The sequence below is a fragment of the Phoenix dactylifera genome, chromosome 6 (genome assembly GCF_051530095.1).
Source record: "Phoenix dactylifera cultivar Ajwa chromosome 6, Ajwa_hap1_PhDact_Kaust_v1.1, whole genome shotgun sequence".
In the NCBI taxonomy this organism is placed as follows: domain Eukaryota; kingdom Viridiplantae; phylum Streptophyta; class Magnoliopsida; order Arecales; family Arecaceae; genus Phoenix; species Phoenix dactylifera.
Window position 1 is genome coordinate 9,670,706 of NC_143195.1, and position 10,328 is coordinate 9,681,033.

Below are 10,328 nucleotides of genomic sequence, written 5' to 3' on the forward strand. Positions count from 1 at the left end.
ATAGGCCAAGGAATTTCTCTCTCTAAAAAAGATGTCCGACAACTTCCGAAGAAAGAGAGCGTATGAGTAGAATCCCATATGCTTCTGCAGTAGGTTCTATCATGTACGCCATGACATATACAAGACCGGACGTTGCTTACTCACTAGCAGTAGCGAGTAGGTATCAGTCTAATCCGGGTGAGAACCATTGGAAGGTGGTGAAAACCATCCTTAAGTATTTGAGAAATACTAAGGACCAATGGTTAATCTATGGAGAATCCGACTTAAAACTTGTGGGGTTTACAGACTCTAGTTTTCAGTCAGACCATGATGATAGTAAGAGTATGTCAGGATTTGTGTTTACCCTGAATGGAGGAGCAGTCTGCTGGAAAAGTTCCAAGCAGCATTCAGTAGCCGATTCCGTATGCGAAGCAGAGTATGTTGCTGCATCAGATGCGGCAAAGGAAGCTGTTTGGATCAAGAAGTTTGTAAATCAACTTGGTGTTGCTCCCTCAATCAACGGTCCAGTTCTTTTGTATTGTGACAATACTGGAGCCATTGCACAAGCAAAGGAGCCAAAGTCCCACCATAGAACCAAGCACATTCTGCGTCGCTACCACCTTGTACGAGAGATCGTAGAACGAGGTGACGTCAATCTTCAAAAGATCGATGGAAAGGAGAACCTAGCTGACCCATTCACTAAAGCCCTTTCTGTAAAGGAGTTCGATTATCACAAATCGAAGATGGGTATTAGATACTGTACAAATTGGCTTTAGTTCAAGTGGGAGTTGTTGGGAATTGTGTCCCAAAGCCAATTTTTATTGTAAGAATAATGTATATGTTTTATTTAATGAATAATAAAATCTATTCTGGCATTCTTTTCATCACAAGTGTTGCATCTTCAAATAGGAACTCCTGTGTATTGTGATGAAGTCCTTAGGACTAATTTAGTGGATAAAGAAGGTTTTATCATTTAGTCCTTAAATTGGTTCGCGACCGATTGACAAGCTATTAATTGGACAATAGCTATGTCAAGTATAGGTCGTTGTGTGCCATTTAGTTGGTTGTCCTCTTAACCAAGGAGTGTGGAGACACTGGTATGGCATATAGGTGAGATGTAGAGTACATCGTCACTGAATAGTGACTCACCTGTTGAGCACTCCACTGTCAGGAGTTAGCTCACAAAGCATATGGGCATAAGTATCCCTTAGACCTGAGACTATCACGGTGACTTGCAAGCAACTCACTGTACTTTGGCACTGAATGATCTGAATTTCTAATTCAGATATTGAAAAGTTGCTGGGTGCAGTCAAGTACTCGCGAAGTCTGTGTATGAGTCAAGAAGGGATTGACCGCTCCAGATTATAGGAGTTGATGTTTCGCTGTGTTTCAATTTAGTAAAACCTTGGCCAGGGTAAACCAAGTGATTGGTCACTTGAATTTAATTAATTGAAATACAATATGGATGACCGGACCAAAGTGTGACAGTTCACTTTAGGTCATCTTGAGCATCGTTGGTCAAAAGGATGAATTATGCGGTAACCATATGAATGGGTTCTTGAATGTTGCTTTGCATATTCGACCTATCCGGACATCGGGTATCATTGCTAGATGGTCACCTCGATTAGTGTATGGAATGGTTCATGGACTACCGGCTTAGTGTTCGAACCTATCGGAGTCACGCACATAAGTCAAGTTAAGTAGGAAGGACTTGATCCAATTTAATTGAGAATTAAATTGTGGGTCATTTGAAATTTGGTTTTGTCTATGTTCAGCTAGCACTGAACATGAGGTACATACTGAATTTCATGGATGTGTATTTAATTATGTCTGTATTCTGGCTTAATCAAGTTTCAATTAATGTAATTGAAATTGATTTGGACTCATTTGTTGAGTTTGTTTTTGAATTGGATTCAAATGAATGTAATTGGGCTTAATGATGATTTTATTAGAATTTATTCTATATTTATTCTAGTCCAAGTGTGACTCGGATTGATCTGAAAATTGAACTAATTGGAGTTCACATGAATCAGATTCATGTGGAATTTTTTCGGATCCAAAATCTTTCAAATTGGTCTTCAATTTGGTTTAGAATCAATAATGGACCCAAGCCCATTTGATTCAGCCCATTTGAATTAACCCATTTACTAGTTTGCCCCTCTATTTGAATGACACGTTCTGGTTTCTTCCTCGGTCCATGGACCAATTTTCTGCAAACTTTCTCCCGTGGACCGCATTCTTCTTCTTCTTCCGAACACATCGAAGGCCGCTTGATCTTCCCTCTTTCGGCTACCATTTGAAGATCCGAAGAGACGTGTCTCTTCGGTTTTGAAACCTCTTTAATATAGGACTGATTTAATTGAAATCAAACGGTTCAAAAAATTCAATAAAATCATGAAACGTTTGGCGTTCACTCTTCCCTTTTGGCGTTTTCTCTTCCCTGGTTCAGCCTTGTCTTTGCCTATAAATAGGCTAGCTTTTTCTTCATTCTTTGCTAGAGATTTTATCTGGGGAGAGGGGAGATTCATGATCTTTTGAGTAGCTTGAAAAGAGAGGAAAAGGAAACGGGAAGAAAGAGGAAAAGAAAGAAAAAGAAAAAGGAAAGAAGGAATTTTTGAAATTCTTTTCTTCCAAGGGTTTATTTGCAAAAGGGTTTTTGCACTATACAAACATCATCCTACCTTCCTGCATTTCTTTGCGTGCGTGTGAAGTAGAGGGTCCGTACATCCGGGCCTCGCATAGCACCAGATCCATCAGTACCAGATCCGGCACCAGATCCAGTTCCAGATCCAGTTCCCGATCCAGTACCAGATCTAGCATCTGATCCAGTATCTGATCCAGCACTTGGCCCTGTACCAGATTCTGTTCCTGAGTACCTTGACCATCTTCCGCTGCAGGATCGAGGTATGGTAAACATAATATAGTTATGTTATTTATTTATACCTGTTATAAATAAATAGATAAAATTTTAAAACTGATTTTCTGACCTGGCATCCGATTTTATCGGATTTTGCGGGATATTTTTTCTTCACAAGGTCCCTTAGCTTAATCTGGGCTTAATACCCTATTATGGCATGAAATCCCTTATTTTCCACCCGGATAAACAGTCACTCGGACCGACAGCCGGTTACTTCATCCCGAGTTTGATTCACTTTCCAGACTCCAAATTTGATGAAATTTTTACCTAACATTCTACACTCATAGGGGATTCTAAAGAGGTAACATGCATCATCATCGGAGGCCGTTTGACCCCCTAAATAATTCACCGATATTGGGACTTCGACACAGTTTTTTTCGTAATGCCGGAAAATTTGTCGAAATCCGATTCTTCCTCTTTTAACCACCTCTACAACCCTTATCTGACCCCTCTAGACTACATCCACCCTTTGTATAGCCTAATGTCATCAAAAGACTAGATAGAGATGGATATTTACCTTTTTCTTTTTGGAAATCGAAGTCCTTGCATAGAGGAGAAGGAGATCTACACTTTTTCCTTCAGCTGGAAGTGCAACCGGGATCCCTTTCCCTCTCGAATCCCCTTCCTCTTCTTCTTTCTTCTTCTTCTTCTTCTCTTTTTCTTTCTTTCTTTCCTCTCTATTTCACGCCTGAGACTCCCTCTCTCTCGGTTTCATTCCACCGACAGCACAACCCTCCCAATTAAGTCACATCAAAATACTATTCACAATTTTTTTAATATTATTAATTTTCCATTTTGCCCCTAACACTTCAACATATCTACTGTTATGCCATTAACTTTTGATTTCTTTCCAATTTTACCCTTACCACTTCAGCGCATCTACAACTATGCCATTATCTTTTGATTCCTTCCCATTTTACCCCTTATATCAATTTTAAAGGACTATTCTATCCCTTTTATATAAAAAATTTTTTTTTGGGGTTATTACATCCGTCCTGTAGGGATCCACGATAGTAGGACTGTATCACATGGTAACTGCACCTAGAGGTTCATCTTTCTATTCTACTGGGTAGCCACTATATGCTGCTAGGTGTCACTGGTGGATGGTGGGACTCATAGGGATTATCTCGATGATCGATAAATCCTAATGAGTTGAGTTGGAATCGTTCCAACCCATTGAAAGGAGTTTTCAATGATATAGTGATAGAGATCACAATATATCTCACTACCAGTCAGAGTAGAACCTATGGGGTCACACACACTAGAAGTATTGACCGATCCGATGGTTGAAAAGTGATTATGAATCACAAGTAATCAATTCGATTGATATTCAGTTGAAGAAGGAACAAAGGGAATTAATTAATTGGACTTGAAACAAGAGTCCTACTTCGAGTAGGATTCCTAGAGTCCTAATTGGATTAGGACTGGGAATCCTAGTTGGAGTAGGACTGGAATTCCTACTTGGAATAGGATTCCTGCAATCCTAATGAGATTAGGAGTTTTGAATCAAAATTGGATTCCTACTTGGAGTAGGATTCCTAGAGTCCAAATCGGATTAGGACTTCGGATTCAAATAGAGTCCTAATTGGATTAGGACTAAAATTATATATGTCCTAATTTGGATTAGGGTTTCTTAAGTCACAATTAATTATTAATCTAATGAATCAATAAGACTCCTAATTAGATTAGGATTGAAGAGTTCAATTGAGTCAAAATTGATTTAAGTTCTAATTGGATTAGAACTTACCTAGATTGGATCCAAATTGGTTCACCCTTGGGCTAAGCCTAATTGGATTAGGGCTTGACCACATTAGGGCATTCCAATCCCTACCTAATATGGATTAGGGTTTACCATGAGGAAGGGGATAAGCCCCTCCCCTTTCCACGTGGAGAAGGGAGAAGAGATGGCGCCCCCTCTTAGGAAAGACATCAAGAACTCCTAAATATTAGGAGCTCCACATGTCTATAAAAAGGGACTTGTGGGCGGCACCTAGGGCATAGAAGAAGTCCTCTTCCTCCTTGCCGTACGCCTCCCTCTCCTCTCCTCTTGGTTCAGCCGCAAGCAAGGAAGATAAAAGCCAAAGGTGTTGGCGGCATCCTCTTCCTCCCTTCTTCCTTCCAACGCAGGGAAAAGAAAGAAGGCTGCGTGGGGATTCTTCTTCTTCCTCTTCTTCATCCTTCTTCTTCCTCCTCTCAAGCACAATCAAGGGTTGATTGAAAGAGAGGAAATCAGCCATCAAAAGAAGTCTTTGCAAGGGAGCTAGCACCCCGGAAAGATAAGAGAGCTTTGATCGGATCACTACTTCGTGTGGATACCCGTAGAGGCCGGACACTTGAACGGCTTCAAGCGAACCTTCATCCTAGACCACGAACTTCAGTTTGCGGTGATCATCTACCCGCACAAGGTGAAGATCTGATCTTCCTAAAGGTTTAAAAAGTTTTAATTCTTATCTAACTACGAATGGTTCATGAAACAACGTTCATGCGATGAACGTCGATCCCGCTTATGCCGATTCCGCTGCCATCTGAATTTCTTTTGAAATATCAGCGGCATGGGCGGGTTCCCAACAGTGGTATCAGAGCCTGGGCTTCGTAGATTAAGGTAAGAATTAATTATCTAAAGGCTTATTAGATCTGAAAATTGAATGATCATGCATACTGAAAATTTCTGCATGCAGATTTTTCAGGGGTGCTGATTTTTGCATGCTGATTTTTATGTGATAAAATGATGATTCTAATTGCGTTGTTAATGAGATTACAAAGTTTAGAATCATGATTAGCATGATCAGCAACCTATGTCATGATATAATCAGTTAGTTTTCAGATTTAAAAATTATAATTGTTGCATATGGTGATGATCATAGGATTCAAACCCTTTTGGTATCAAATGTAATGACCTGCGATGTGATCTGCAATGTCATGTAATTTTTTAGATGCTTGCATGCATCTTATTTGATATTTTGAGAGGCCTGCGTGCCTCCTAAAAGGAGATGCAATTTATTTTTATTTTTATTTTACAATCTGGTTGTATTTGTGTGATGTGATATACGTTAACGATCAAGTTGAAGACTAGGCATGAGATGAACAGGTGATCTAAGCGGTTGATGGCGATTGGATCAAGAGTTGATCAAGGATCGGATCAAGGAGGCTTGGAACCAATTCAAGAGTTGAAGACCAGTTGATCGATTGACGTGCATGTGCTTGTAATACGACCTAACTAGAATCCAGGATCATCACCTATTTAAAGTTTAGCTTTATTTGATGCTGCGATTATAACTGCCTGTGATGTGCCGTTTGCATATGATGTGAATGCGAGTCGAGTAGATAGGTTTACATGTGATGTAGCAAACCCAATTGAGACCTAAATCAAAATCTCCTCAATCAAGTCGAGGGTGAACCGACATGAGCAAGTCATATTAGATTAATTGATCTAATTGGTGTCTAGGAAAGCATGAAAGGTGGTTACTTAATTAGGACCTTACTCTTTGAGTAAGGGGAGCCTCCCACCTGCTTACCTGGCCAATTGTTCGATTACCTCTTATGAAGGGCTCAAGTTGCAAACACTAAGACCTGATTAACCAATATTAAGTCAATAGGTCTTCCACTGTAGTAGAGCTGCTAAGGTCTTTCTGATGTTGATTTGTCTCCGCTGGATACAGTGGTCAAGTTGCATCGGGGGGCTGGACCTCTCTATAGACATGAAATGTTGTAGGGTAAAGGTGGGGTTGGGCACCAATAACTGTTAGGTGAGGACCCAATGACGACTTTATTCCTACGGTTATACGGTGGGTCTGACTTAACTAAGAAATGGGACCAATAACTGTTAGGTGAGGTTTTCATGGCTTAGAGACCAAGTTGCACTGCAACATGCTTGAGAAGCATTGTACAAGAGTTGTACATTCATCAATCTATGTGTCACCAATAACTGTTAGGTGAGGTGGCATGTAAATCGGTGGGACCGCAGTACCCAAGAACCATCACATGTGGTTAATGGCATTCGAGTTCCCAAACCTGAGGAGGATTGGGATGAGAATGATGATAGGATGGCTCAACTCAATTCTAGAGCCATGAACTCACTATTTTGTTCCTTAGATGTAAATGAGTTCAATAGAGTCTCTACATGTAGTTCCGCTAAGGAAGTATGGGATAGGCTTGAAGTTACCCACGAGGGTACAAATCAAGTCAAAGAGTCCAAAGTGAACATTCTAGTTCACAAATATGAATTGTTTAAGATGGAACCTAATGAAACCATCACATGCATGTTTACACGTTTTACCGAAATTATTAATGGCCTAAAAAACTTGGGCAAATCTTACACTAACCCCGAACTTGTGAGTAAAATTCTCAGGTCACTGCCAAAAACATGGGAAGCAAAGGTCACGGCGATTGTAGAAGCCAAAGACCTCAACACTTTGGGGCTAGAACAACTCTTGGGCTCATTGATGACGCATGAGCTCACGATGAAGCAGCATGAAGAAGAGTTGCCAAAGAAAAAGACAATCGCACTCAAGGCTACCTCAAGTGTATGTGAAGAAGAGAGCAGTGAGAGTGAAGAAGAAAGTCAAGATGAGGACTTGGGTTTGATAGTAAGGAAGTTTAAAAAATTCATGAGAAGAAAGAAACCCTTCCCAAGAAAGAAATTTGGAGGGAGAAATGATTGGGAAAAAGAAAAGGAAAAAGAAAGAGACCCAATCGTATGCTATGATTGCAAGAGACCGGGACACATTCGTTCCGAATGCCCTCAACAAAAGAGGTATTTTGGAAAGAAGAAGAAGAAGGCATTGAAGGCAACGTGGGATGATAGTGACACATCATCCTCCGAGGAAGAGAAGGAAGAGACCGCCAATCTATGCTTCATGGCGTTCGAAGACGACGAGGTATGTCAAAACCCAACCATAAATTTTACTTTAGAAGAATTATATGAGGCTTTTCAAGAACTTATGGGTGATTGTAGTATGTTAGGAGCAAAGAATAAAGAATTAAAAGCCTCCAATCAAAAACTAAAGGAAAATATTGAAAACTTATTAATTGAAAAGGAGAGCATTAAAAATATTAACACTACTAACCTAGAAATCAAAAATTCAAAACTGAGCATTGAAAATGAAAAGGCAAAAACACTAATTAAGGAATTAAATCTAAAAGTAAAATCCCTACTCGATAATAATACCTCACTTGCACAAAATGTTGAATCTCTTAAAAAGGATAAGGAAGAACTAGTCAAAGAAAATTTAAATCTTAAGAATGAGGTACATAAATACAAACCAATTGTTGAAAAATTTACACAAAGCTCTGAAAAATTAAATCTTATTCTTTCAAATCAAAGAGCTGTTTTTAATAAAGCCGGATTAGGATATAAAACTAATAAGCAACAAAAATATCTAAAGAATTTCTTTGTAAAAGCAAAAGACGTAAAAACTGAAAAACCAACATGCTTTCTTTGTGGAAAGAATGGACATAAAGCCTACTCTTGTATTCAAAGAAAAATCCAAACTGACAATAGTACATTTGTAAAAGCTAAAAACATAACTAAAGTATGGGTGCCTAAGGGAACCAACCACACTAACCATGAAGGACCCAAGAAAACTTGGGTACCTAAGAGCTTCACATGATCATTTTGCAGGTATGCCTTGCAGCCAGAAATAAAAAGAGAATGTGGTATCTTGATAGTGGTTGCTCAAGGCATATGACCGGTGACAAGAGTCTCTTCGTCACCTTGGAATCAAAAGAAGGAGGAGTAGTCACATTTGGAGACAATGCTAAAGGCCGAATTATTGGTGTTGGTAAAATCTCCATATCACCCTCCTCATTTATTGACAATGTATTGTTAGTTAATGGACTAAAACATAATTTGTTAAGTATAAGTCAATTTTGTGACAAGGGCTTTAAAGTATCATTTGAATCATCACTATGCATAATTAGTAGTCCATTTGACAATGAGATCATACTCACAGGACATAGGCATGGAAATGTTTACATGGTAGATCTTGATGATCTCACCATGAAGGATGGCCAATGTCTTGTAGCCATGAATCCCAAAGTCAATGAGACTAGTTGGTTATGGCATCGTAGGTTAGGGCATGCTAGCATGGATTTAATCTCAAAATTAATTACAAAGGATCTAGTCAAAGGACTACCAAAAATAGACTTTGAAAAGAATAAAATTTGTGCTGCATGTCAATTAGGAAAACAAACAAGAAGTTCTTTCAAGTCTAAGAACATAGTTTCAACATCAAAACCCTTAGAACTAATTCACATGGATTTGTTTGGACCCACTAGAACTGCTAGTCTAGGGGGTAAGAAATTTGGTCTTGTAATTGTTGATGATTTTTCACGTTTTACATGGGTTTCATTTCTTGCACACAAAGATGAGTCCTTTCCCGCTTTTATCAAGTTTCATAATAGGGTTTCAAATGAACTCAATCTTAAACTAAAAGCAATTAGGAGTGATCATGGTACCGAGTTTGAAAATCAGTATTTTGAAAAATTTTGTGAAGAAAATGGTATCAATCACAACTTCTCGGCACCTAGGACACCTCAACAAAATGGGATGGTAGAAAGGAAGAATCGCACACTAGCAGATATAGCTCGTACCATGTTGTGCGAATCGGATCTACCAAAGTATTTTTGGGCTGAAGCAATAAATACTTCATGTTATATCTTAAATCGTGCTTTAGTTAGATCCATCTTAAAGAAAACACCGTATGAGTTGATAAAAGGTAAGAAACCAAATATAAGCTATTTTCATATTTTCGGTTGTCGATGCTTTATTTTGAACAATGGAAAGGACAATCTCAGTAAATTTAGTGCTAAATCAGATGAGGGGATCTTCTTAGGTTACTCCTCATCTAGTAGAGCATACAGGGTCTTCAACAAGAGAACTCTCGTTGTTGAAGAATCCATTCATGTTGTTTTTGATGAAACTAATGGAGATTCTTCTAGAAAAGAAGAAGATGGTGATGTAGGTATACTTGAAGACCAAATGAAGGAACTCTCCACTCAAGACAAACAACATGAGGATGAGATCAAAGAAGATACAAATCAGCGAGATGAAGGAGATCAACCTCCATCAAGAAATCAAGATCTTCCTAAAGAATGGAGGTATGCACATGGTCATCCAAAGGATCTAATCCTTGGTGATCCTTCACAAGGTATAAGAACTAGATCCTCTTTAAGAAACACTAGTAATTATCTTGCCTTCGTTTCGCAAATAGAGCCTAAATCACTAGAAGAAGCTGAAAAAGATGATAATTGGATGAATGCTATGCAAGAGGAATTAAACCAATTCGAAAGAAATGAAGTTTGGACTCTAATGAAAAGACCCCCTAATGTTTCAATTATAGGCACCAAGTGGGTGTATAGAAATAAACTAGATGAAGATGGAATAGTAATAAGAAACAAAGCTAGGCTAGTGGCCAAAGAATATAATCAGGAG